The following is an 11,777-nucleotide window of genomic DNA, read 5'->3' on the forward strand; positions in this document are numbered from 1 at the left end:
TAAGGCTCTGTCTCCAGACCTGAAGGCAATGTTACGCTCTGAAAAAATGGGACCTCTTTTCTTATCCAAGGTTTTTGGTTTGGGTAAACCCTGATGTTTTTGTCCACTGTTACATTGTCCACACAGTTCTTGATGTAGCAGAGTACAGTTGATGTGTACTTTTTCAGGTCCTGATCCTCAAAGATGTCCCAGTTGGTCCTTTCAAAGCAGTTCTGCAGCTGTGAGGAAGCTCCGTCAGGCCATGTGTAGACAGTCTTTGTGATGGGTTGAGATCTTGTGTTAAGCGGGGTGTACTCTGGAGTTAGAAATATAGAACAGGTGTGGTAAAAATGTAGTTTTAAAACTGTCCTTTATATTTGAATACATCTTATCCAATGTTTCCCCTGGTAGCACATCTGATGTGCTAATCAAGTTTAGGCAGGACTGATTCAAATCAGCATAATTAAAATTACCAGCTATTATGAAGGCTGCTTCAGGGTATCTGTTTTGCTGTGAGTTGATCGCACTGAGCAGGTAGCCTAGCGCTATGCTAACATTATCATCATGAGGAATGTAAACAGCAGTTACCATGACAACAGTGAACTCAGGGAAGATAGAATGACGTTAAGCCGCTGCGTCTATGCGTCTATGGTTCTATTAAACACAGTTTGTTAAAATGTAAGGATTATAGAGGGATTGGGACATGATTGTGTAAAACAACTACTGCAAAAAACACATTTATGCATGAAATGGACATGCAGTAAAGTGTGCAGTGTGGTCGGATCTACAACGGTACACATTAGTATGGTAAAGACATATGCTCGTTTTCCTGCGGTCACGATGTAAGGAATTTTCCACTGGGGGGCAAAACAATACCCCCAACCTGGAAAGACTCCAGCATAAAGACAGGATTTAAACACGCACACACACACACACTGATCACTCGTGTGTTACAGGATATGAGGTGCAGATAAAACCTAATAAACATGAGAAACAAATGCAACACACTCACACAAACAATGCTGCCCATTTGTGCTAGAATGTTTTAACACTTAAATGTACATACTTGGAGATGTTTTGTAGTAAGCAAAATTGTGTGTAAAATGTAAATAAAATGTGTACAAATATGTAAAAGTTTCAACAGTGTGTGGGCATGATGTCACAAGTATAGTTAAAGTGTACCAACTGGATATAGTAATGTTTATCTGTTCAATGAGTTCTGACCTTAAGCATTTGACCTTAAATAGCCAGCATGTGGGATATTTGTTTCACACAAACATTCCCGGTGTGTACAGAGCAGAGTCCCTTCCCCACTATGGCTACTCGGACCACATTTCTGTAACGCTCATCCCAGCCTACAGACTGGTCATCTAAATCAGAACAGAAGCAAGTGGCCAACCTGGCCTCCAGGAGCCATCTCTGCTCTTTAGGATTTGAGCACACTGACTGGGACATGTTCAGAGAAGCTGCTACATCTGATGACTCCATCAACCTGGAGGAGTACACAGAATCAGTGACAGGTGGTCGGGGGTGCTGGTAAGCAATGTGCAGGTAGGACACAGGTTTCGGTGCCTTCTGCCGATTTTATTAAATAAATTAATAACAGCACCATTTAAAGGGTCTTTGCTCGGATGTTCATAATTCCATAAGCTGTGCTTTTGGGAAACGTATATTTGCACTTTTTAATGCCTGTCACCAGAGGAAATACGAGAGAGAGGACACAGGCCCCGCACGAGGGTCCAGACAGGCAACATGATGCAGCTCAAAGTGAATTCCAAGCTATTTTGGAGGCTATTGCAGCGCTTCGCTCCGAGATGAGGGCAAATAAAGTAGAAATATGCTCAGAAATCTGTAGCAATCTCGAAGCAAAACTCTCCGAGGCGATGGGCACTTTACGCACACAAAGCCGTGAAATATGAAGCGGAGATAAAGTTCACCACACTACAGGCCACCCTAACTTCGCTGGAGGGAACGGCTAGAGTCATCTGTCACTCAGCTCACTAAAAAATGGCAAGACTTAAAAGGTAGATCAAAAAGACAGAATCTGAAGCTTGTGGGCATTAAAGAAGGTCTGGAACATGGATGGAAAACCAAGGACTTTTTGAGGAGAGCTACTCCATGAGGTTTTGGAACTGGAGAATTCACCACTGGTGGACTGGGCACATAGGGCTTTTCTTGTGCAGCCGGATCCAGAGGCTCCACTGAGACACATTCTACTCCCGGCGCCGACACGAGTGGCTGCCTGTTCCAGTAGCTCCGTCTCCTTTGTGTGTTTTTTCGAGTTTTTTTACGTTTCTTTATCGTCTCTGTGCTACTACACACGTCTAGTGTGCATCTTATTTATATCCTAAGGATATTTTTTGTGTAAATATGCGGGGCAGCGAGGAATATCGTGTTTATTCCCGTGAAGAACTGCTGGCCCTTCGACCCGCGGGGGCATTGTCCACACAATACCGGGGGAACTGCAGGGCCGGAGCTAAGCTAAAGGCTAAGAAGACGGAAAAGCGCTGGAGGTATAAACCCTCTGTTCAGTCGGTGGTTATGGGGAATGTCAACTCACTGACCAACAAAACCGACGAGCTAGCGTGTCTGGTGAAGAATCAGAAGCTCTACAGGGAGTGTAGTGTGCTGTGTTTCACCGAGACCTGGCTCACCCCCGACACACCGGATGCTAACGTGGAGCTACCCAGCTTCTCTACAGTGAGGGCGGATAGGGACCCGGCGCTATGCGGCAAGCAGAAAGGTGGGGGGATCGCGCTTTTCATTAACACCAGATGGTGCAACCCTGGTCATGTGAACGTGAAGGAGGTGATCTGCTGTCGGGATATTGAACTGTTAGCGGTGAGTCTCCGACCTTATTACATGCCGTGGGAGCTCTCTCACGCGATCCTCGTCTGTGTTTACATTCAGCCGAGAGCGGACGTGTGGCGTTTAACAAACCAGTTTAACAACTTTTACAACAGGTTTGACTGTCCTGCTCCTGCTGCCCCCTCCTTCTACCCTCCTGCAGCTTTACCATCATCTCCATCTCCACCACCATCACCTTCAACTCCACCATCATCATCTCCATCTCCACCATCTTCATCATCACCACCATTACCCTCACCTCTATCTTCACCACCACCACCCTCTCCTCCATCACCATCTTCATCACCCTCACCTCCACCATCTTCATCATCACCACCATCACCCTCACCCCCACCATCTTCTTCATCATCATCATCACCACCATTAACACTATCAGCTAGCAGACAAATCAGCTCCTCCAGTCCACCAACCTTTACTGCAGACCAAGTCAGGAGACAGCTGAGGAGACTTCACCCCAGGAAAGCAGCTGGCCCGGACAGAGTGTGCCCCAGAATGCTCAAGGAACGTGCTGTCCCACTGGGTGAGCCCCTCCAACATGTGTTTAACCTGAGTCTGCGTCTAGGGAGAGTTCCTGCCACGTGGAAGACAACCTGCCTCGTTCCAGTTCCTAAGAAGGCACACCCGAAGGAGCTGAATGACTACAGGCTGGTTGCTTTGACATCTCACGTGATGAAGACCATGGAGCGACTGCTGCTGGACCACCTCAGACCTCAGGTCTACCATGCTGAGGACCCATTGCAGTTTGCGTACCGGGAAAAGGTGGGAGTGGAAGATGCCATCCTCTATCTTCTGCACAGAGCTCACTCTCATCTGGACAAGGGGGGAGGTGCTGTGAGGGCCATGTTCTTCGACTTCTCCAGTGCCTTCAACACCATCCAGCCCCTACTGCTGAGAGACAAGCTGATGAAGATGGAGGTGGACATGCACCTGGTCACCTGGATCACTGACTACCTTACTGGGAGACCACAACATGTCAGGATCAGGGACTGCTCCTCTGACACAGTGATCAGCAGCACAGGAGCACCACATGGGACTGTTCTCTCTCCAGTCCTGTTCACACTGTACACATCAGACTTCAAATACCACTCAGAGTCATGCCACATGCAGAAGTTTTCTGACGACACTGCAATCGTGGGATGTGTACGTAATGGTGATGAGAGGGAATACAGGACCCTGGTTGAGGATTTTGTGGTGTGGTGCAAAACGAACCATCTACAGCTTAACATCTCCAAAACCAAGGAGATGTGCATAGACTTCAGGAGGTCCAGGCCAGCCAATCTCCATTGAGGGGGTCGATGTGGAAGTGGTCAAGTCCTACAGACACCTTGGTGTGCACCTGGACGATAGGCTGGACTGGTCAGTGAACACTGACTCCCTCTACAGGAAGGCACAGAGCAGACTGTACTTCCTCAGAAGGCTTGGGTCCTTTAACATCTGCCAGAAACTCCTGCTGATGTTCTACCAGTCTGTGGTAGCCAGCATCCTCTTTTACGCTCTTTTGCACATCAACTGGTGTTCACTGTCTATCTAACTGCACTACCTCCATTTTACATCACACACACACACTAAAGACTGTACTTTTAGACTTTTATACTTTTAATCTTACTTTTTTATTTTGCTGTATTTATATGTATCATCATATTTTATCTTTTTGTAACTTTATGTACTATACATACCTGCTGCTGGATGTCAAGAATTTCCCTTGGGGATCAATAAAGTATTTATCTATCTATCTAGCTATTATCCTGAGAATCCACTATTGCCATAGCTTTGATGAAATCATCAGTAAAGTGTGCAAGAAGAGGGATCTGACTTTTCGAGGTTGGAGAATCCACAATTTCAGGGACTTCCCCTGGTGACATAGCGCACAGCTTTTGCACCAGCAGTACTACAAGACAAGCCAAAAGTCAAGTTCATTGATGATGTCTCCAAAACTATCACAGCATGCCCCAACCAGAAGCCATGGATGACTGCAGAGCTGTGTGTGCTGCTGAGAACCCAAGGCAAGGCCTTCAAGTGAGGGAACAAGGCAGACCTCAGAACAGCGAGAGCAAAGCCAAGCCTTCTATGCAAGGTTTGAAGCAAAATACTGCATGACGGCAAAGAAGACAACACCTCCTCCAAACAACCAGGTACTGTGCCTGTCCTCAGCTTTCCTTAGCGGAGAACTCTACACAGAGGACAGGCCCAGGACCAGAGAGCATACCTGACAGAGTGCTATGAGGATGTGTATCGTCCAAACCGATCAACAGACAATGCCATCTCAACTGCACTCCACCTGGCTCTCACCCACCTGGACAACAAAGACTGTTATGTTCAAAGGCTGTTCATCAACTTCAGTTCAGCATTCAACATCATCATACCTCAGCACCTGATTGGAAAACTGAGCTTGCGGGGCTCAACACCCTCCCTCTGCAACTAGGTCCTGGATTTCCTGACCACAATCAGTCAGGATTGGAAATAACACCTCCAGCACCACCATACTGAGCACCGGTGCCCCTCAGGGCTGTGTGCTCAGTCCACTGCTGTTCACTCTGCTGACCCATGACTGTACTGCAAAGTACAGCTCAATCCACGTCAAGTTTGCTAGTGACACAACTGTAGTTGGCCACATCAGCAAGAACGACGAGTCAGCATACAGAGAAGGGTACTGGTGCAGAACCAAAACTCTAAATCTCCAAACATGGATAAAACCAGAGATATGGTTGTTGACTTTAGGAGAGCACCAGGCAACATCATCAACAGCTCTGCAGTGGAAATTGTGAAGAACACCTCAGTTCCTCAGTGTTCACATTGCAGAGAACCTCACCTGGTCCCTCAACACCAGCTCAAAACAAAATAAGGAAAGCACATCTTCCACCTCCCATCCTCTCCATGTTCTAAAGAGAGACTGGTTTGACCCTACAGCATATAGTGAGGACAGCTGATAAGATCATTGAAGTCTCTTGCCCCTCCATCACAGACATCTACACCACCCGCTTCATCCGAAAAACCACCAGCATTGTGGACGACCCCACCCATCCCTCACACGAACTTTTCATTCTGATGCCATCCTGCGAAAGATACCAGTGCATCTGAGCCTCCACTACCAGACTCTGCAACAACTTAATCCACCAGGCAGTCAGTAACTGCTGTAATCATGTATGATCTTTATGTTACAGTATGTTACAGTACTCCTGAAGGCTAATGTTACCTCCCGGCCGCTGCGCTCCTCCAGTGAACGTCGCCTCGCTTTGCCACAAAGCAATTCACACAAAGCAATCCAGACTGTTCTCATACAGAGTTCCCCAATGGTGGAACAAACTACCTTTCACTACCAGATCAGGAGAATCTCTCGCTATCTTTAAGAAACTCCTGAAGACAGAGCTCTTCAAAGAGCACTTACCCTCTTAACACCTCTAACTAACTACTATCCACTACCAGATCAGGAGAATCTCTCGCTATCTTTAATAAACTCCTGAAGACAGAGCTCTTCAAAGAGCACCTACTCTCCTAACACCTCTAACTAACTACCATCCACTACCAGATCAGGAGAATCTCTTGCTATCTTTAAGAAACTCCTGAAGACAGAGCTCTTCAAAGAGCACTTACTCTCCTAACACCTCTAACTAACTACCTTTTACTACCAGATCAGGAGTATCTCTCACTATCTTTAATAAACTCCTGAAGACAGAGCTCTTTAAAGAGCACTTACTCTCCTAACACCTCTAACTAACTACCTTCTACTACCAGATCAGGAGAATCTCTCGCTATCTTTAAGAAACTCCTGAAGACAGAGCTCTTCAAAGAGCACTTACCCTCTTAACACCTCTAACACACTAACTATTTCTAACCTCATCGCCTTCTTCACCTTCTCTACTCCACTATCCCATTATTTCCCTTTGACCTCCTTTAGGCCCTATCTAAAGATGTTTTATCTTTAACTTCTATTACTTTTGTACTTCACTATTGTAAGTCGCTTTGCCAAATGTAATGTAATGTAACCTATCTCTGCACCTTATCCTCACCACACATATTTAATTTGTACTGTATCGGTATTGCGGTCCTCTCTGCTAATTCGTTGCACATTTGCACTTCATGTTGTATTTTCTATTGTTCCTCCATGTTGCAGATGTAATGATGATAAAAGCCTGTTGAGTTGACTTGATAAAGCAAGAAGTCGGCTGTGAGAGGGATACTTTTGGGCAAAGCTGTCTTTCTGAACTTGTTGAATTAGAGCTAGTTCAGCATACTTGTAGTCTTGTGCTGAAGGTTATTTAGCATGATCTGTCCCCCCATGAATAGATCTCACAGTAGCATCCAAGAGCTCACTGAAGGTGAAAGTCTGGCATATTGTGCATGTAGACATCACTGCTCCTCATAACAAGTTGAATGGTCAAATGACCATCTTTTTATTGTGTTAAGGGAGAACATCCATTGCCTCAGTTTTCAACCTTGTGGAAGAGTTCCACTGAAGGAAACATGGTTAAAGTGAACAGACATTGCTGTGGCCTCTAGTATGTTCCAGGCAAACAGGTGCAATTGGATTAACTAAATGGGGATAGTCAGATCCAATGAGAAGCACTAGATAAACATTATTGAAAGACTGCAGTGATAGTCCATAGAGATGCCAATGTTGCTCTTGAAGTCTTGTGACAAAGTAAGTGTGCTCTGCCAGTCCTAGTTGTGGTGCAGTAAATGCTTTTTGATTAAAAGCATTTACTGGGTTGGGAGGCTGGTGAGATTGTCAAGGATGCAACTTATCCCTTCACAATCTAAACATCCAGTCTAACTGTGGGAAGGGCCAGATTCTCTGGGTTTCCTTGCAATTAAAAATCTTGAGCAGCAGCTTGAGGTAGAATTGTGCGTTCTGATCCATCATCAAGGATTGCATAGACTTCAAGGTTCCGGTCTCCATTTTAGATGATTACTCACCTTGCTTACCTTCAGTAAGGTACTGCTGCTTCATACAGGTCTTTTACCATACAAAGAGTCATTGATGAAGCTGATGAGACAAGACCTTTCTGGGGGAGGTCTAGTGTTCACCTTATGTAGAACATCCAGGTGTTGACTGTTGCATGTCTTGCACTTGCTTTTTTGGGTGCCCTGGGATGCTTGATGGGAGCGACCACAGCACCAGCATTGGCTGTTACTTTGTTCACAAGTCTGTGGGGCTGCTATGTAAGAGCAGGTATGCTAAACAAGTATCTGCAGTTGCTGTAAGAATCAGCAATGACAATTCTAGTTTGAGGTGGTCTATGAGAATCTGGTATTTAAATCGTTCAGTAGCATCCCCAGGCAAGAAATTCTCTAAAGCCAGCTTCAACCTAGAGAACTCCCTCGGATTCTCATGTACAAAGTCTGGTATGATGGGGACAGGACCTCTATATGATAGTGTCTGTGTTTGAGGAAATGATGTGAACTGACAGTGTGAATAGTACTGTGCCGTGGAGGAGATGCAGATCGACCTTGTGGTTTTGGAGAAGCTGTTGTATAAATGCTTGATCATGATAAGGATATCTCACTGCAGGTGGCAAACCCATCTGTACAGAGCTCTTGGGTTCAACATGGTGCATACCTGTAGATAGCAAGTGATGCTACTACACTACAAATCACATTCATATTTTCTTCTGTTGCCACCAGTAGTCCTGTACCTGCAGCTGAAAAACACCCCCATAGCATGATGCTGCCACCACCATGTTTCACTGTTAGGATTGTATTGGGCAGGTGATGAGCAGTGTCTGGTTTTCTCCACACATATCGCTAAGAATTAACACAAAAAAGTTAAATCTTCCTCTCATCAGACCTGAGAATCTTATTTTTCATAGTCTAGGAGTCCTTCATGTGTTTTTCATGTCTTGCACTGAGGAGAGGTTTCTGTTAAGCCACTCTGCCATAAAGCCCTGACTGGTGGAGAGCTGCAGTGATAGTTAACTTTGTGGAACTTTCTCCCATCTCCCTACTGTATCTCTGGAGCTCAGCCACAATGGTTTTGGGTTCTTCTTTATCTCTCTCACCAAAGCTCTTCTCCCATGATTGCTAAGTTTGTCTGGACGGTCAGGTCTAGCAAGCGTTCTGGTCATCCCAAACTTCTTCCATTTAAGGAATATGGAGGCCACTGTGCTTGAGAACCTTGGTGCTGTAGATTTTTTTTGTAACCTTGGCCAGATCTGTACCAAAATTCTGTATGGAATTAAAACAGTCTCACCAGATTTTAAAATTTAAAAGCACTTGAATTTCTGGCACTGAATTCTTTTGCATTAAATTATTACATGATTTTTTTGCCTTGAATTTTTCAATAAATGTTTCCCTTGTTTTATTTCAATGTAAACAAAATCAAATCACAGCTCAAAATGAGGTTAAAAAAACGATGTGCAAAATTCAGTGTAAACATCCGGGACACATAGTATGAACAATACTTTCAGTCTTCAATCCAACCAACAACCAGCCAATCAAATCATGCCTGGAGATCATGTGACAGGCAGCACTTCACGGACTTCCCAGCCAATTACAGTACTGCAGAGCCGCTGAAAGCGAGTGACCGCCCCTCTGCCCTAATGCAGGTGAATATAAACTGGATTTATATTCAGACTTTCAGCTGAAAACAGGGGATTGATGGTCATATAATATTGCTAAAATTGAGAAGAAATCATAACTTTAATCAGGATTTGCTCTGTGGTTTGTGAACCCATTTAATTATCCAGACAGACCTTGCTAACCTAACTAAATAAATAAAGCTCACCTCTGTTTATTTCAGAAAGAACTTCAAACACTAACACTGGATAATTGATTTTAAAAACAGGCAGACTGTGTAAAATAATTCCTACTGCAGAAGCTGAGATCGTAACTTAGTTAGCTAAATCAATAATATATGTATGTTTGGGCATTATCTGGTTTGCGATTAGTGCAATATTTATTAGTGATGTGTCTTTTATTTGTATGTATGTTTAGGTCATGTTAATCAATATGAATTCAATACTGTAATTCATGAGAGGCGGTTATTAATAATATTGGTTAAATGTTTTATTTTAATTAACAATAATTATCACAATGTGCAAATGCAGTCACAAATGAATCTGATGTTTTTATTTTAGGTTGAAAAGAAGATGGAGACGTTTTGGCTTGCAGCTATGGAGAGTTCACCACGAAAAGAATGCAATTTAAATACAAAAATCTGTCCATATGTCCATATACTTGTTTAAGAATATGATTGTATTAAACTTGGTGTTTTTTGTATTCATTATTGACTTCTTTTATATTTATATAAAACAACCAATAATCAACAAACTCAGATTTGTTAGATTTGTTTTGGCACAAAACACAATTACTAGAAAACCTAAATGTAATGAGAACTTAATTTAATAATATCATAATTTAATACAAATTTTAATATACACTACAAAAGTGACATATTGTTTTACTTGGCTAAAAGCTCATAAAAACCAGAATTACTAAATACTAACCTTAACCGAGGAGTAAAGCGTCAGTCTACTCCTGGACAGTCTTTGGTGCAGTGTGGCGTTTGTGGACTGAACGACACATGATGTTGCAGATGTGCTGGATTGGATCCAGGTCTGGGGAACGGGCGGGTCCATAGCATCAATGCCTTCATCATGCAGAAACTGCTCACACACTTCAGCCACATGAGGTCTAGCATTATCCTGCATCAGAAGGAACCCAGTGCCACTGCATCAACTTATAATCTGACAATGGGTCTGAGGATCTCATCCCAGTATCTAATGGCAGTCAGGATACCTCTGGCGAGCACATGGAGGAGGTCTGTGCAGCCCTCCAAAGAAATGCCTCCCCACACCATTACTGACTCACTGCCAAACCGGTCATGCTGGAGGATGCAGAACGTTTTCCACAGCGTCTCCACACTCTGTCACACCCGCTCAGTGTGAACCTGCTCTCATCCGTGAAGAGCACAGTGCGCCAATGATGAATCTGCCATGCCAAGCGTCCTGCACGGTGTTGGGCTGTAAGCTCAAGACCCACTTGTGGACGTCGGGCCCTCATACCACCCTCATGGAGTGACCTGGAGAAACATGAATATTAGTGGCCTGCTGGAAGTCATTATGTGTTAAAGTGTTTATATATATATATATATATATATATATATATATATATATATATATTCACTTTTGAGATGCACTAGAAAACAGGATTAATTGTGCTGTATCTTAATTACACAAGCATTGGAGTTTCCCTGTTGACAATATACAAGCTATCCTCAGATCTCTGTAAACCCTGAGATGTTAACAAATGCAGTGTATCACAAAAGTGAGTACACCCCTTATATTTCTGCAGATATTTCAATATGTATTTTCATGGAACAGCACAGAAAAAATGACCCTTTTACACAATATGGGCTTTCTTGTTTACAGACTTCAGAAGAGGCTTCTGGGGTGACAGCCAGTTTGGACCTCAGTTTGGACCTTTAAGGGTGTGCTCATTTTGTTTCCCGGTATTTTAGACACTAGTGGCTGTATATTGAGTTTTTTTGAGAGAAGTATAAATTTACACTGTTAGCTATAAGGTTAGCTATAAGCTGCACACACACTACTTTTCATAGCGTCAAAGTGTCATTTTGTCAGTGTTGTCCCATGAAAAGATATACTTAATAATCTGCAGCAATGTGAAGGGGGTATACTCACTTTTGCGATACACTATATATTAAACTTATATATTATTAATAAAATAAACACTATAATAAATAAAATACATAGAAATATAATGAAATAAATACTGGTCACATTACCCTTAATTCTCTCTGTTAAATTAGTTAGTAGTTTATGAGACAAACAGCAACTCTAATAAATCTCCTTTATTTAATGAGAGGACCAGCCTGAGAGGCATATAGTTACTGTATTATAGCTAAATAATATATATACAGTACAGGCCAAAAGTTTGGACACACCTTTTCTTTTATTGTTTTCTTTATTTTTTTA

This window comes from Astyanax mexicanus, chromosome 10 (assembly GCF_023375975.1).
Source record: "Astyanax mexicanus isolate ESR-SI-001 chromosome 10, AstMex3_surface, whole genome shotgun sequence".
NCBI lineage: Eukaryota > Metazoa > Chordata > Actinopteri > Characiformes > Acestrorhamphidae > Astyanax > Astyanax mexicanus.